Genomic DNA, 20,000 nt, shown 5'->3' on the forward strand with positions numbered 1-20,000 from the left:
AATATACTTAACACTACATATGGTGGGGAATCTGGACATCGGTAATCATTATGTTAACTTCTATAATTTTTATTGATAGGCGAAACACACACGCGCACACACACATACTTTTGTGTGTGTGTGTGTGTGTGTGTGTGTGTGTGTGTGTGTGTGTGTGTGTGTGTACATATATACTATGGTTCCAACGATAATCATTAAGGCAAATTTCGGCAAATTGTTACAGTGGAATGATACTTTCTGTAAAGAAATTGCAACACTTATTGCATCAGATACCGCTAGCATTGCCACATACGACATTTTCCCATCATATGTTAAGCATCTAACCGAGTGACAACTGCAGCTGAAATTGTATCCACTTATAATAACCAAATATCAAATTCCACTAATTTACAAACTATCCAACTGTAATATATTGCGAGCAGTATAGCTTGAAGCTCAATATAATCCGGAATAGTATGAGTTTTGTTTTGGGTTCTTGGAGCACTAGATGAATGTCAGTCCTTTGTGTTGTGTAAGAAGGAAGAGAATTTACGACTGACATAAGCAGACTATGTGCAGTTCGTTAAATGAGTTTTTCCAACCCTTCAAATATTCTCATGTGAGGATCTTCTACAAAGGAATTTAAAACACCGGCGGCACGTCTACAATAGCTTTATTATAACTTATGTACAATAAGGCTTGTACAACAGCTGAGAAAATGTATCCAGCCTATGAGTATGATCTAAAGAAGATCAGAGCTAGAGAGAAAGGACACATGCTTGCTATTGAGGTAACTTCCTGATATTCAACTCCTGCTCAAGATCCTTAAATTGCGCTGGGCCATTCCATGCACAAATGTTTTTATGCCAGACTGACATTGTCATGAAAATATGAGTTTAAAAAATTAGAAAATGCCTTATATCATATCATTAGAACATGTTTTTTCTTTCTTCAGAAGCTAAAGATTGAGTGTCAAACTGTGAAGAGTTTGATGCCAAGTGTGATCAGTAAAGAAAACACGGACTAAAATTCACAAGATACTGGATTACTACCTATCTCTCTCTTTCTCTCTCCTCTCTCTCCCTCCCTCTCCCCCTCTATCTCCCTCTCTTTCTCTGTCTTCCTATCTCCCACGTTATCTTTATGTATGTATATGTGTGCGTATGTATCTACGTACGTATGTATGTATATATGTATGTATATATGAATGTATGCATGTATGCGCGTATGTATGCATGTACGTACGTATGTACGTATGTATGTATGTGCGTACGTATGTATGTATGAATGTATATATGTATGTATATTTTTGCACATAAATTTTCGCGCACACCCTAGTTGAGGAACAAATAGACACAAATAATACGACAATGAAAACAAATTCTGCTGAGAATTTAGTGCATAAATATTTATTTTTATTAAGAAAAAGAATAATGTTGGTATAACCAAGAAAGAAACGATGCTTGCACCAAGACAGATGGAATATTAGGTGACGTGTTGTTGGAATAAATATCAATAGTCGCCATCGTGAATTTCGTAATATTAGTTACTGTTGGTGTGTCGCTGCCGACACCATCAGTGTTTTTTCGACTGTGACACCGCTCATATCAGTTTCTGGTTCACTGCTACTATCTACTAACTGCATACTTGTGGCTAGATTATATTTGATTTATAGCGATGTTATTCGTCACACGCTGCAGAAATGAAATTACTATTAGATCAGGCTCCAATCTGAATGGTCTAATTTTTAGACGATGTCGGTATTATTTCAACGAATCATGACCGTGAAGCTTAGTTGTTTCATTTTCTTTCCATCCTTTTTTCTAATTTGCATCAGATATAGTGATTCGAGTTCCATTTCTAAGTCTTTAAATTACTAAAGATTCCTGCAGCTTATGCAGGTGAGAATATGTATTTGAGTGAGAGAAATCTAGGAGGCTCCTAATTTTTAATTATTGCATTACATTCTTGTAGAATTATCTTCGAAATATGTTGGCAGAAAACCAATTTCAACAGCTCTTTGTATTTATATAATGCATCATAGAAGATGCAGAACTTACGCGCAGTAACTTATATGTTGGTAATGCAATATTACATATCATGAATTCAGCAGGATTAGATAAATAATAAGTTATAGAGGATGGGTTTCTCTGAGAATATTTTACAAATACGCATATGCACACACACATACATACACACACACACTCACCCACACACACACTGACACACACATACTGCGTTTTTTATATAGTATATACAAATATATATTATACATCAGTAGATACATTAGTATATATTTATGTATAAAATGATCTGAAAATTGTAAAAGCACGATGTCAGAGATATCTCTATACGAGTCACGTTATCGTATATGTAAAAACAATGCACGACCTTGTTAAATATATTTAAGTTAAATGAACATGAGTCAGAAAATATTTAAGGCTTTTTGATAAACGCGGTCATCCACTTAAGAGCAAATTAGGCGTGTCATGAATATTTTAAGTGACTCAATCAAATACTACTGACATCGATGTTCAACAGCGTAACTAGTCTTATTATATCAAAATAAATATCATTGTGTTTTTCTATTTTTCTGTTTAACAATTTACTGCATCTTGTGAAATTAATTTCGTAATTTTAAGGAAATAGAATTCATAGTTCCATGTGGGAGATGATTGTGTTGCTCGCACTCATATTACTATAAATTTATATCTATTTAACATTTATTCAAGGTAACACTATTTTTCATAAATTTCTATAGAGATAATTTATTATGCTTTTTTTCAAACTGTGACACATTTTCCACGTTTAATGATTGCTCTCAATTACATACTTCAATTTTCAATCATGCATTTGATGCTGGAAGATATACTGAAACAGAGTATTCTTCGTAGAATTTATTTTTTAGTTTTTGTAAGGAAAATCAGATCATATATTAAATGTCATTTATATGATTCTATGCTTTATGTCCCCAAGATATTAGTGTGAATGAAACAGGAACGTGTGAATAAGTTGGGCAGATCAGTGCACATAACGACTGAAGTGCATGTACAAACACACGTTCTTATATATGTGTGTGTATGTGTGCATACTTACACACAATCACGCCCACACACATATATTTATATATATGTGTGTATAGAGCTGATGTTAATTTTAATTGTAAATATATTGTAGCTGTATCGAAAAAAAATCATAGCATTTACATTCAGATCTTTGAATGCAAGATATAATTAAATATTTCGCTTCAAATTAATTTACATTTATTTTTCGGGATATGACATTAATATGTATATATGCGTGGGTGTGTGGGTGTGCGCGCGCTTTCGTGTGTGCGCGTGTGTGTCTTTGTGTGTATTGGTGTGCGTGTGCGCGCGCGTGTGTCAGTCAGATTGAATTTTCGAGCCACGAATTCTATAGTTGCGCGCACGTTCGTTTACGAGGGGTATGATATGGATATGTACAAGATGGTTCATCCACAACTGATTATGATATATGAATCATAGTAAACCTGTGATCTTCAATTTGCACTCACAAAGCAATTATACATATGTATATAAATACATATATATATTTATACACATGTATGTATATACATATTCATATGCATATGCATGTACACACACACACACACACACTACACACACACACATATATATACATACATATATATATATATATATATATATATATATATATATATATATATATATATATATATATATATATATATATATATATATATATATATATATATACATACACATATACATATTCATATATTTATATTGAGAGAGAGGGAGAGAATGAAAGAGAGATATGGTCACGCTTTTACTATTACTGTGATTAATATTTGCTCCTTCATATTTGGAAAATATCTTTCATGGACGATATATCACAAGAGATACCATCATAATGGTGTTATTATTAGTAGATATTAGTAGATTTATTATTAATAGATTAGTAGATTTTAGGACTTGCCGAAAAGACACTTGGAATTGAAATACATAGAAGGGGAAATTTCAACCATGTTTCGTGGTCTGCTACCACAACAGCTCCTTTATTAGATCCAGTTAGCTCAAGACATCATCAGGAGGAACCACGTCCGGTTTCGGCCCCTACTCCTCTACTGTTTTGACGTGGCGCCCACCCCCATTCGGAGGTGTCTTCAGCTCTGGTGTTGGGTGCATGTCTTCTTTCTTCTATTCCCTGGCCTCTTCGATGCAGCATCAACGATTGTCAGCGTCCGACTGAATGTCTTGTCAAATTCCCCTTTTTATACCTGCCCCAGCAAGTTGTCACGTGACACTGTCTAAATTTCCCGCTGCTAGGGTCCAGTAGGCAGCCCCAGCAAGTTGTCACATGACACTGTCTAAAGTTCCCGCTGCTAGTCTCCAGCAAGTAGCTCCAGCAAGTAGCCCCAGTAAGTTGTCACATGACACTGTCTAAACTTTAACTGACAATGGAGGGCGCGAAGCCACTTCAGTGTCAGCCTGTCTCACCTAGGTATGTTATGACTTTCATGTCATATTTGGTCTTCTCGCTTCAGCCATATATAGAAGCTGGCTTTGTCGACCGCCGCCTGTATCCTCCTTATCAGTTTTCTAAGTTCCGAGTTTGAAAACGCAAATCTTCTCTTGAATAGCGTTGTCATTTTTCTTTCAATGAAGCCTCTAGCCCCCATTGCCAGATGGTAGTACTGGACAGTCCATCCCTGTTCTCTGCACTTTTCGATTAGTTTCTCGTATCTCTTCTCCTTTCGTTTCTCTGCATTGTCGATGTTTTCTTCCCATGGTACTGTCAGTTCTAGCAAGATTCCTATTCTCCGTTCTGTGTTCCATATGACTAAGTCTGGTCTTTTTGTTGTTTTTATAAGTGGAAAAATTGTTAGACTTCCCAAATCCGTGGCCAGCTCCCAGTATCCCTTCCATCTTTCGTCTATCTCAGATATTTTATTTGGAGGCCTGATCTTACGTCCTTTTCCCTCCTTCTGGAAGTATATTTTCCTGCGTTTTTCCAATTTGGGGTACTCTCCCCTATTGTATCCCTCGATCTTCTCCTTGAGTGCTGCGCTTATGACGCGGAGGACTTATGTCAGATTTTATCCAATATCTTTTACTTTCACTTTTCATTATAAATTATTGCATACGCTACATAGCATATTGTGTGCTATTACATGGCATTTAGAAAAAATAGCAGTAAACGATATTTTACAGATTGAACTCTAAAATCTTACTGCATTTTTCTCGTGCATTTTCACTAAATAACATAAATCTTTTTGTCCATCTGTGTATGTCTGTGTGTGTGTGTGCGTGTCTGTGCGTGTGTGTGTTCGCGTATGTGTGTGTTCGCGTATGTGTGTGTTCGCGTATGTGTGTGTGAATCTTTATATGTTGAGAATTTACTGCTGTTTCTATGGAAGAATATTCAGCTTCTAGGATTTTGTTTACTTAGAGAACTACGGTAGAGAAAACATTTGTTCTTATATAATGCATATCTCTTATTAGCCTTTACCTAAACAGACTCGATTACATCAAGCATTTATCAGGTTTCCTTTCCTATGGAGTACATGCTAAGTTACACTACTTGATTCCACATATACTAACATGTTGTTAATTCTATATATTAATATATATACAATAATTGCATTCACTGCACCTGAATAATGGCTTATTCCTCCTTGTTGCATCCATTTGATTATATATGATTAACAGAGAAGAAACAAACATTGGACTGTTGTCAACTATAGGTATGCTCCATGACAGTTTAGCAAAACTGCATGTATTTTCTATGCATTTTATTTATTTATATAAATAGGTGTTTGTTCACACCAGGAAACTATCTTCGAGTGTCTGAGACTACCACATAGATTAAGACACCTGTATCTTCTTGGCAATTATGTTAGCACTCGCTTCTTCGTAATAGAGATTTCAACTCAATTTATACTTAAAATCGCCATTCATATAGTGAAAGGAACTACATTACCAATTTTGCGTCGAAATCCAGTAACTTCTATGGCTTACCAAAAATACATAAGTCAAAAGAAATACATAATGCTATAAAGGACAAGGCTGTGAATACAAAAAACTCTTACAATCAAAACACCTTAAACTAGGACCAACTATGGCTGCTCTAGTTTCTCCTACACGTCGTCTGAACAACCTCCTTGCAATTATCATAAACCACTACTCAGTCACATACCCAGTTTAATTCAGGATGACATCAATTTCCTGTCATGTCTGCACAAAACAACAGAATCCCATTCACTGATAGTTTTGATGTAACAAACATATATACAAACATTCCACATGATTTAGGACTTACTGCCATGTCTAGATAACTGAAGAGTTGGCGGCGTGAGTTTCCGCCCCAATATCCGAAACTCGGAGTTTTATCAAGCACACGGAATAACTGTCACATATTATTTACAGATATATATATATATATATATATATATATATATATATATATATATATATATATATATATAGTGGACAAATGAAAGAAGAGCACTCAACAAATTTATTGGATCAAAAATGTATGGATCACAACAGTTTGATTCAAATTCGTTGGCACTCCGAGTTGTAGGTATAACTAACTAGAGACTGGCATCACGCTTGTATACACAAACACGCGCGCGCACACACACACACACACGCGCACATACCCACACGCACACACGCACACACGCACAGACACACACACACACACACATACACATATATATATATACATGTGTAAAATTTAGCTTAGCTAAAAAAATGTTTCTGATATATTTCAACTGCTAAAAGGTAAATACTCTGCAGATACCATGGAGAAAATATTTCTGTTATTGTGAAAAGGTGTGAAAACACCCGGTGTAATATATATGTGTGTATATATATATATATATATATATATATATATATATATATATATATATATATATATATATATATATATGGGAGAATTTACCAAAAAAAACAACAGACGAGGACAGGTGGTGTAAACAACAAAAGGATGTATTAGTTTAACGCTCGGGAATAGAGAAAGTCTTTAACGTTTCGAGCTGCGCTCTTCAACAAAAAGAATACGGAGAAAACAAGGAGAAAAACATGGATAAAAAGTTGAATGTTTTGGTCAGCGATCTATCATATATATATATATATATATATATATATATATATATATATATATATATATATATATATATATATATATATATATATATATATATATGGAGAAAGAGAGTTTGTTTACATATGACGTAATCTATATGACATTTAGCGTTTCTCGATGACATTATGACTTCTAAAATTACAGAATAATTCACCGGTCGGCAGCTACAGAAATTTCAGTCCCAAGAATTCACAGTGGAACAGGGTCAACCTTAGAATCCCTGAGGCCATCCTCATACAACAAAAGAAACACTAAATCAACAATGGAAGGGAGTTACTGCATCTTTTGCTAAGCATAGCGAAACGAACATAAATGCAAAGGCACACGCAAACACGAACATAAATGCATAGAAAGACGCACACACATGTATAAATACATACGCTCACATACAAACATGAATACAAACACGAAGAAGCTTGCATTTAAAAAACACACGAACATAGATAATTACAAATATACACACATACATACGTAGTGAACCCGCAATTTCTGTTTCACTACAAAGACATGATTTGGCATACAACTATCGTGCAGGCCGAAACGATGAGATTTTGAAACACTCTTCGTAGCCATGGAACCGCACCGGCGCCGAATATCACATTACATATTTCAAAACAGAGTACATAAAAAAAGCGTTAAGAAATAGCGCTGTACTTGGTCCATGATGGTGGGGGATATCACATGCTATGTCAATACCTAGATGTGTGTATGTGTGCGTGTGTGTAATTTTGTGAGGATATATGTTTGTGCGTATAGTTTCTTTACCGAAAATATGAATAAATGACTCCTTAAGTCCTATATGTTATAAGAACGGATGCTATGCATCATCATCTTTTAAGAGAATCCTTTCCTACATGTTCTCATACTTAATGAGAAACATGTAGAAAATTAATGTTTATTGATATCAATATATATTTCTTTTTAAATATCAATGGAAACCTTTAATATAGCTTTTCTTCAATTATTTGATCCGTTGCAAATAGCTCTAATTTATATTCTCCAAATTTCGATAATTCATTTTCTTGTTTCAGGCTGAATTCAAGTGCCTCTTCTATATTTTTTTATTGCCTTATGTTGTTTTCTCTTTAAATAATCGAACCAAATACACACTTTTTTAAAATTACATATGTTTTTATTCAACAGATTGCAAATGTTCACATTGCTTCAAGACTTGAATTTACGCGGAACCTGAAGATAGGCATTTAATGTCACATAGTTGCTTTATAATTTGAATATAAAAAAATGTATATATATTTGCTTACGAGATTAATATCACCTCAGTTAAGAACGAATACATTTTGCCGGAAAGTTTTCCATTCATCATTTGTGTTTTAACTGTATTTGTTTTTAAAGTATTTGATAAATGTTTGTATACAACATTATTGAAATTGTGTTGCTAACAAATTATATGCATACATGTTTGCATGCATGCATACATACATATGTGTATGTATGTCATTATTCAGTTTATTTCAATATTTCTTAGCAATAGTGAAAGAACAGGTTCCTAACCTAGATCTACTGTTCCTTCATTGGAATTTCAACACCAACAACAGGGTATTTTTGTATGTATGTAGTTATGTATGTATGTATGTATGCATGCATGAATGTCAGTATGTAGGAATGTAAGTATGTATGTATGTATGTATATACGCATTTATGCATGCATGTATGTGCAGATCTGTTTGCTTTATGTATGTTTTCTCATGCATATAGTTTCATATCTAGACATGCTCATATATATATTGAAATGATAAACTTCTTGAAAGTTTTACTGATTTTTACAGTTACAGTGATGGATTTCATCTGTAGTCTTCGAATTAGCTTTCTCCTTTCTGGTTTTGAGAAGCCTAATTTCTCAAGATTGGTATTTAGGCAGCGTGTTACATATTCCAGGGCCCCAATAATTACAGATATAAACCTGAACTTGTAATCTCTATGTATGTGTGTATGTATGTAGATGTATGCATGTATGTCATTATTCAGTTTAATTTGAAGATTTCTTGCTAATAGAGAAAGATCAAATTAATAACCTAAACCCAAAGCTCCATCCTTCGAATTTCAACACCATCAATATGGTACATTTGGATGCATATGTGTATATGTGCAGTATTTGGAGTCAGTACATTTGTTGATTTACACGCTATATTTTATGTATGTCTTGTCATGCATATAGTCGCATATGTAGACTTGCGAAAACAAACTTAAATGATAAAAAAAAGGGAAGTTTTACAAACATTTACACATTCAGTGATGGCGTGGATCTGTAGTCTTTGAATCAGCTTTATCCTTTCTGGTTTTCTGAAGATTAATTTCTCAAGATTGGTACTTAGATAATGTATTACATATTCAATAATTGCTCCAATAATTACAGGTAATCTAAGTAGAGTAACTGTTTATTTGTCAATAGTTGATCGTAGATATTTCCTTTTCCGCGGATTTTTAGCTTTATATTTACATCCGCTGGACAGCTGGTTTCTACTAATCTACAGCGTTTCTCTTCTCTGCCCCAAATTACTATGTCAAATATATTATGATAACATTTTACTGAGATATTTCACTGGGCAACCTTAGGCTCGTCCTTTCATCTGACGATACGCTGAGATAGAGTTCTGCGACATCTCTGGGAATGTATTCAAGGTTATCAGACAAGGAATGCTGCTCATGGAGTTGCTTTCCAATTCTTATGTTGTTATCTGCCTCGTGTATGCAAACTTGGTCAAGGGATGCACTTCGACACTTGGTAGTTAAAAGATGTTGTTGAAAGGATATGATATAACATTCAAAGCTTAGTCTGCATCGATATTAAGCCTCTTCCTTCTTGTTTTCGTTTTAGGTCAGGGTGTTCCACACCATTGTTGATGTGGAAATTATGTGTGCTGGTTAGCATCCTGCTGGTTTTCATATCAATGGCTCAGAACTCATCAATCGACAAATCAAGGAGCCCAAATGCTTGTATGAGTGCTGGTACTGAAAACTTACTGTGGGTCATTGTTTTATTGAATGCAGAATGTCCACAGATCCATATTTTCTTTATGCAGCTGTAATATTTCTTAGTGACTGGTGTTTTACTAAAGGTACCATCGAAAGATATATATTTTATCTAACCATAGGCCCCTGTAAGATTTCTTATCACATTTAGGAGAAATAATTAAATTATTGATGGACATTCTGCTATTCAAATTAATTACCCCTTATAACAACGTCTAACCTGACCAGACTAAAACCCAATATCTTTTGAGAGCGTTGTAACCAGGTCAAGCCTCTTTTTCAATGTACGTATATGTGTTACGTATGTTGCTTACAGTTCCTATAAAGTAAGAGCAACATAAAATGTACTCCATCCCGTGAGAGATAAATATGATTTAATGCACACGGTATAAAGATACGAGCTACTAATATTCTCTTGCAGTGAAGAGTCCAAGGAGGCTTTTATAACACGCTTTATGTCTCCACACAATTTTCAAGCTTTGAACCCATTGCCTACTCTATTTGAAAATCAAGATGCTGGTTTAATGAAATATTATTTTTCGTTTAATCGAAAAGATCTCACCGGATATTTGGATTAAAACTCTTGGTGGAGTAGCGGTATTTAAGAAATTTGCAATTCAAAAGGCCTGGGTGTATAGTCCGCTTTCATTTAGTACTTTCAGCTCTATAATGTCCGATGTAGAATTACTATTTCTTTTTTCTATATAAAATTCGAAGTATAATACTATATTCATCGGAAGTGACTATATTTTAGTAAAACATATTACTACCATCGTATGCATTTAATTTTGGATTTTAGTTAACATTATCATTGATATCACGTTAGTGTGCTAAATAAAAATTTTAGTAAACGCCTATATATATGAATATTATTTTTTCGACTGTTATCGTTCATATATTGTATCTACTATGAGTACAATGCCTGTAATTTTAGGGGTAGCTGATTACATTGACGCTGGTGTTCATATAGTATTTATTTTATCGACCCCGAAATGATAAAATGCAAACATCAGGAGAATTAGAACTCTAAACGTAAAATTTTATTTCATAATTTACCTGCTATCTAAATACTTGTTCTCTAATTATTAATTAATAATTTTAAGGAAAAAAAAATAGATATTATAAAACAAGCAATTTCAATAAAATTCATGAGTGTTTGTAGAGAGTGTTATATTTTTTATTCAAGAACCAATCGATATATATATAGGATCTTTTTCATTGATGGAGAAAGGCTAGAATTTTGGAGTAGCCAACCACAAATCATGTATATGCCTAATTCTAGGTATTTAAATTATATGATAAATCATAATGTAGCTCCTTTCTTCTATAAGCAAAGGTGTTTGATTTCATAAGGTTTTTTTCTTTTTCCTTTTCTAGCCATAGTATTTAAAAATGTTTTAAATGATTAGATAATACTCTGCTATCACTTTGTATGTACACAAATCATAAAGGTCATTTTAGAGTTGTATTTCAGCAACAACAGACCTTATAACTTGATGTTAATTCACATATATTTCGTTTAGCTTGGTAGATTATATAATGTGTGTGAGTGTCTGCGTATAAATGCACACGTCTCTCCCACTCCTACACACACACACACATATCCCTTCTTATATCTATCTATCTATCTATCTATCTATCTATCTATCTATCTATCTATCTATCTATATGTCTATCTATCTATTTATCTATCTATCTATCTACCTATCTATCTGTCTCTATATATATATATATATATATATATATATATATATATATATATACATCCATACATATATATATATATATATATATATATATATATATACTTCCATACATACACATATATATATATATATATATATATATATATATATATATATATATATATATATATATATGTATATATATATATATATATATATATATATATATATATATATATATATATATATATATATATATATATATATATATATATATATATATATATATATATATATATATATATATATATATATATATATATATATATATATATATATATATGTATGTATGTATATGTATGTATGTATGTTTCTCTATAATTTGCCTGTTGTTTTATTTAAAATTTTATAAATTGCATTTTGCGAAATTAAATAAACCACGTATTCAATTTAAATGTCAATTCCTTGCGACATTTATTGCCATGTGTAATTTATACGTCCGAATTTTTTCTAAGAATTAAATAAATGATGATGTAAGACAATGGATGTAACTTTCAATTTACCATTCGTTATATTTTTGTATCCTAATAATTTGTAATTTACAGATATAAATAACTGTGATGCTTAAGCAATGTTATTAGATATTGTTTAGTAATAATGATTCATCAGTTGTCTTATTTCGCAAATAATATATTATAATTGCGTTAAGTTAATATTTATGATATATGTTTTGTCATCAGGCTATCACGCTGCTAAAAGTACATTATGTTACCGTGCATTTGTCCAGTTAGTTTACAAGGCAGCATCAAAAACCTCCCGGATTAGTTATGTTTAATAAAAATAAAGCACTTACTTACGTTCGAACATCATCTTCTTCGAAATTGTCACCCTGTGCAGCTATAAACTGGTCCCAGTTTTCCTGCCACTTTTGAATCCGGCCTGGAAGTCGTTTTCCGTAAGCGAGTCGGGGACCTTACGCGATTCGTTTGGATCTCGACAACGGGGTTAAAAATGAGCTGCCCTTTCATCTTGGGGAAAAGATGGAAGTTCGCAGAAGCTAAATCTGGTGAACAGAACGGGTGCGGAAGCGATATCATGTTGTATTTAGCGAGTAAGTCTCGATTGAACAGAACTCAGTGATAGAATGTATTTTTGTCTTCAATAATCCAGTTCTAAGCGCTCCACAGATCCAGTCGCATTCGTTGCATGTCTTCCTTTAAATGCTTCAAACGTCATTGATTTCCCTCTCACGATCCTCATGAAAAAGCTAATGGATTTCACCACATTTCCTTAGATGATGCCCGTGGCAGTCATCCGTTTTTGAAGCGCCTGTGCCACTCGAAATATTGCGTACGACCAATTGCATCGTCTTTGTAGCAGACTTACTACGTTTAACGCAAAATTTCATGCTGCCACTTTTTTCCAATTTCCTGTCCATGAAAATAATCGCAGACTGCAGTATGCATGTAATCACAAAAACACAAATTTCACAACTTGCGGAGTAAACACAGTGATGCCACTCGGCACACAGCCTTCTGAAGGTCACTGCTAACTGTCACTATGCACGCAACTGTGTACTGCTATATTTTGGCGCGCTACGGAACTAGTTACGGAACTTTCTTAATACATAGACGGTGAACAATGAGTAATCTAATACAATCACTCACAAGTTCAAAATGATGTTCTGGTTTTTCTTTTTTTTTTTTCATATTCTCTTTTCAATTTTCTCTATATCGCACTCTCATGTTCCATATGAGTTTAATCTTCACTCAAAATGAATGAAACGACTTAACGGGTTACTTGTCACTTAATATTGTTTTTTTTCTGTAATGTTTTGGAGATGATTTGCATGTATTGTATTGTTCTGTAGAAAATGTTGGTCACTTGAATCATTGAAGAGAATGCCAACCATAAGCTGACCATATAATACAGTCAAACCTATAGAATGATGCTCCTTTCATTCGTGGACAGATACATGATAGCTATATTATATGAAAGGTTTGTCTGATCCGAAACCATAAGTCTAAAACTCACATGTACGTACGAATATTACTGCTAAGACTGCAGTCACGTACTTCTATCTGTATATTTATTCACATTCAAATTATATCGGCAGCAGACTTTTGAAACAATTCTGAAAACAAATTTATCGAGGCGATTAACTTCTATAGTGAGTTGATCTCAGATTCTTTTCATATGTAAAAGCTCGTGAGTTTGAGCTCTTTTACAGTTGCTTTTTGTATCAAGATCGAAAGGCTTACATCGCAGCCTATCGAAATGACAATTACCGCAAATGGATTGTGAATATTGCGGGATTTAACGTAAACGTTTCACATTCTTTTGAAATTATTCCAGCGGAAACTGATTTCATAAAGACATGCTTCTTAAACAAAGAACACATTATTAAATTTCAAAGCTAATATCCTTTGTATACTTTCATGTGTTTCTTACACTATGAATGATTGCCACATAAAGATTTAAAATATGATATAAAAATCTAGGTATGTGTAATCTGTAAGATAATATAATTTGGTAAGTTGAAAATATGAGAAGATTTAGATAAATATTAGGAATTGTCAACTGGCATAATATGAAGAGGACATGAGGTATGATAATAAAATGGGTTCATATTACTTGAATCATGGCTAGAAAATCTATTAAGTGCGTATTTTATAAGATATCACACTTTACTTAGCATGTTATGATGTTAATATTTCTTCAGTGTAACGTATTAAACTACAGGGACAAAAAGATATTTTTCTTTCAAGAATTACACATAAGTATATAGATTCACATATATGTGTGCGTGTGTCTATGCGACCTATGTGTTTTTGTGCGATTGCATAGTGTGTGTGTGGGCGCATGTCTATGCATATATAAATACATACATGCATAAATATATATATATACATATAGTGTATTTATAAATATATCCGAAGATCGATAGATAGATAGATAGATATATATGTGAGCGCGAGTGTGTATATATATATATATATATATATATATATATATATATATATATATATATATATATATATATATGCATATGTATATGCATATATATTGATAAATTATATATAAACATATATACATACATATATTCATATATATACAAATATACATACATATGTATATATATATATATATATATATATATATATATTGATAAATTATATATATAATTTATCCATACATATATATATATATATATATATATATATATATATATATATATATATATATATATATATATATATATATATATATATATATATATATATATATATACATACACATGCATGCATATTTATACAGATACGTGATCACACAGATACACACACACACACACACACACACACACACACACACACACACACATATTTGTCATTACTTTTCGATTTTTTCTTGATTTTTTCTTGATAGAAGATAAGGATTGTGTTTATCTGTGTGATCTATAATGTAACATGGAAACTTAATATTTTGTTTTTAAGAGTTATTGCTTTCTCAATATTGAATACGGTTATACGAGACATGACATTTGGTTTTGACATAACATTATTGGTTATATTTGCCTGTTGCTACACATTCTGCAGAAGAATGTTCCATTATTTGTAAACTTCTAATGTAATATTCATAGATATATAATCTAACAACATCAACGCTATTTTTCTCTGGAAATTGATTGCACTATTTAGAAATGTTACCGTTTCGCTTTTCTATAATTATTAAACGGTTCTTTGTAATGTCTTCTCCTCTATTTTGTATAAATTCGCATAATGCGTCCCGCACAAAGGTATCTTTAAATATAAGGAATCATTGAAGATGGGGTATTTATGTGATTACTCACTCTTTAACATACTCAAGCACAGACCCATCACTCAAAAACCAGCACGCACACACACACACAAATACACCCAAATACACAGGCACGCACAGACTCATGCGATCTTGAACTCTAAAACCATCAGTGCAACCATCTTTGCAAAACATACATAGAAGATTGGAGATGAAGAAAAAAGTTTAGTCATTATCCTAAAATTCTTATAAAAATTGATTTCTGAGGAACTTTTGAGAAAGCAACACATGCTTTCTCCTATCAAATACTGTCTACAAATTCTTTCTGTATATAAGCCTATAAACAATTATGATTTGTGATGAATTTATAAACAATTATGAACTTATTTTACTTGCCTATTTTGAGCACTGTTATGTAAACTGCTTAAACACAAAACCTCTCTTAACATTTTCTTATCACTGTCAAAGATTCTACCATTTAACATTTTCTTATCATTCTCAAATACTCTATCACTGTATTTTAATTCTACAAAGGAACAAAGGCGACACAACACCACAAATGCTACACAAAGATTTCCTAGATGGTAAACCATTTACCATCAACTTTCCTAGTTTCCTAGATGGTAAATGTTTTTATTTTATTTTCATTCCTTTCTCAATTTTATACCTAATAGCGGTTTTAGATCTTAGCTGTTCTTTCTGGCGTGAGGGACTCCTATGATGGATACTTCTTATGTGTTTAAATGTACACTATATTTATGAGTAATATATAAGTCTTTAGACTAAATTTTTACACGCCAGGTCACTGGTAGTACAAATTTCTAATATTTCTATTTCCCTTCGATATTACTAATTATTGAAAATTTTTTGGATAATGTTCGAATTTTTAACGTTGGCATTTTATTTACTGCCGACGAAAAGTTGCGCTTGCGCGGTAGATTTCAAAAATTAGAATGTATGAGCATGAGGTATATAATTGATTGCCTCGTGTATATATGTTTAAACTAAGGTGTACCTGTTGATGAAGATTTCACCTAGCAAATTATTTTATTTGCTAAATAAAAATAAAAAAAAGAAACAATTGGTCCAGGAAACTAGATGGAAAATGCTTTTATTTTATTTTTATTCCTTTCGAAATGTTGTCCCTAACAGTGGTTTTGGAACTTAGTTGTTCTTTCTAGCGTGATGGAATCCTAGGATGGATACCGCTTATGTGTTTAAATGTACACTAAATTTTGAGTTTTATATATATATATATATATATATATATATATATATATAGCGAGAGAGAGAGAGAGAGTGTGTGTGAGAGAGAGAGAGAGTGTGAGAGAGAGAGAGTGTGAGAGAGAGAGAGAGCGACATATATATCATATATAGATAGACATAGAGAGAGAGAGAAATACACATATACATATAAATAACTATGTATGTATTCATGCATGCATGTATCTATGTATGTAAGGAGAGAGAGCTCGTGCATAAATGAAAGTGCTGGTGTGGGTCACAAGGACTGTTCAAATAACATAGTTACACAGATAATTTTGATACATATATTTATGTCAAATCGCACTAAAAAAGCATTAGCAATTCATCCAAATTGACTGAATTACTATGTATTCAATTAAGTTATTTCAGCATCTTTTGAAGGATTGTACTAAAATGACAATCCCATTTCTTTCAAATCACGCCGAAAATGTGAAAATAATTAAGCAAGTAAATTTCAGTTAATGGATTTTCTTTAATGCAAGTCGTCTAATGTGTTTTCGAGCATCATTTACGATAAAAAACATCAGATGGAGACAGTCCTATGCCAGACTAGACACCTTGTTTCAATGCTTGAATATAAATTTCAAAAGCTGAAACAAAGACGTCTATAAGAATATGCCTTCTTGCATACATTCTTAAACCTCATAAAACATTGTGACGACTTAAAAGAAAAAAAAAAAAAGAATTTAGATTGCTGTTCTCTTTGCTGTCTTTTAAAGTTTTTAACCATCATACATAGGCAAATCATACGACAAATGGAGATGAGAAATCTATTAATGTAATTCTTCAACCATAGATGTTAGCAGTGTCTACGCAAAACTGACATGTCCCAATGTATGAATACTGCTTCCTCCTGCACACAAGGTTATGATATGCTACAGAACCAGTGTCATCTATTATATGTTCACCTCGCAAATATGGATGCAAGCGTTTCCACTGCTAATTTAATATTTATTTTATGAAACTCTTACCAAGAAGGCAAAAGTGTTGCTCAGTATGACAGACTGAATTAATATATTTGTTTTAATATCTCATGTAAAATACCAAGATATTGGATTAGCAATTTAAGATAGAACATCGCTCTGAAATCGGAAACCACAATTCTATATTAGCAACATCAACTATAAAAAGCTGTCTAGCTTTACGAAACATGTTGCATTGAATTGAGATTATTACACGGCTGTTCCATGCAGAAATAAGAAAACACTCACTGCTGTTCTTTAGTAGAATTCTGAACTCGGCCGAAATCTAATGCTATCAGATATTGCAAGAACGTGATACACTTAAATCACTGAAGACATTTTCCAAGAATATAATATTGCACATCTCAAAGTATTTGAGGAAATAATTTGAGTCTAAAATGTAGGCACTTCAGAGTGGTAGACAACGAAATGTAATTACATGTTCATCGTTGCTCGGAACGTCAACGGCCATGCTGGAAAGCACTCCGATGGATTTAATGGCGTGCAGGGAGATTACAGCTTTGGTTCTAGTAATGAGGAGGAAACAAGAGAGCTGGAGTCTTGTGATTCATATCATCTACTGGCTGGTTATGCAAGTTCAGGAGACCTGAACGTCATTCGATCACTTATCGATCTGGTGGGCACACTAGCCATATTGACTACATTCTCGCCAGAAACAGAGACAGGCTTGAGAATGCAAGGTCATTCCTAAGTGAAGAAAATACAATTCAACGTAGCTTAATGAGCAGTGAATTCAGACGTAGGGCTAGAAGGACCCAGTGACACAAAGCGATATGGAAAAAGAGGTTATGAAAACACAAGGATCTTTCAAATGGGTAAAGATTTAGAGACATTCTTGATGAAGGATTTGATGTGACGGAAGACGAGACAGAGGTATATGCACCGAAAGCAATTAGAAGTCATTACTGTATAATCTACTGACGGCAACGAACCAAGTATCTGCTTGACGCAAAGCCTCTGTCCGACCAAGGATGGCATGATGTTGGAAGAGTCACACCGACTAAGCCGCGACAGAGACAAGACAGGTTTGGAAAAATTGGAAAAGTGAGTAGCAAAGAATCATATCAAGTGGCTTAAAGGGATGCTAGACGTCCGGTTTATCTAGCTAGGGTAGATGCAGAAAGGAAGAGGTTTGCCAATGTCTATCCGGATCGCTAGACAGTATGTCAAATGGAATCGAGATATGTTGGAGTCAATTTAGGCCACGCAGTGACATTCAAACGCACACAAGCATATATAGTTATATGTAAATAACTAAATATCATATAAAATTATGCGTGCACACGCATACACGCACATGCAAACGCAGTTACACACACACACATGCGTGCGCTCACGCAGGCATACACTCCCGCGCATATACGCATATATATGCACACGCATATGTATATATACATACACACATATATATATATATATGCACACACACACACACACACACATGCACGTGCGCACACACACATGCACACACACACACACACACGCACACATATATATATATATATATAACACACCTCGAGTATGTCAGTTCAACTTTGATTATAGAACTTGAGGTACCAGCAGAAAGTTTTCACACCTTTTAGCATATAGTCATAAACAGTTGGATAGCTCACAGCAGCCCCGTTGCTCAATGCGCGACATTGACAAGTCACAACAATGACGAAACATCGATGTCTATCGCTCTGTAAAGAAATAAGGTATTCTGACGAGAGCTGTCTCACATGGCTGTGACCTAATTTCGGGTGTTCATACAGCAATTGCATTGAGATTATATTCACTTTCCCCTAAAAAAACGAAGCATCCCGGTAAAGTAACCACACACACACACATACACTTCGTGTATGTCTGTCCGATTTTGTTAATATACACGTATATAATAATTTATTTCCAAATGTATAAACGCTGATAGAACAGCATAGATTGAATAAAATATCCATACAAATCGAAAAAATATTCTGATGTCTAGACGCTGACATATTTTCCCGCTTTGTATGTATATTTCATCCATCTCTGCTGTTCTATCAGCATGTGCATGTTTATGAATTTCTGGATAGTCATTTGCATGCAGTACTCTAATCCGAAAGTATATTGATTGATACTCCAAGGATATTATCTGGAATATTCAACAGCGTGGCACAAA

This window comes from Octopus bimaculoides, chromosome 2 (assembly GCF_046866305.1).
Source record: "Octopus bimaculoides isolate indiv1 chromosome 2, ASM4686630v1, whole genome shotgun sequence".
Classification (NCBI taxonomy): Eukaryota; Metazoa; Mollusca; class Cephalopoda; order Octopoda; family Octopodidae; genus Octopus; species Octopus bimaculoides.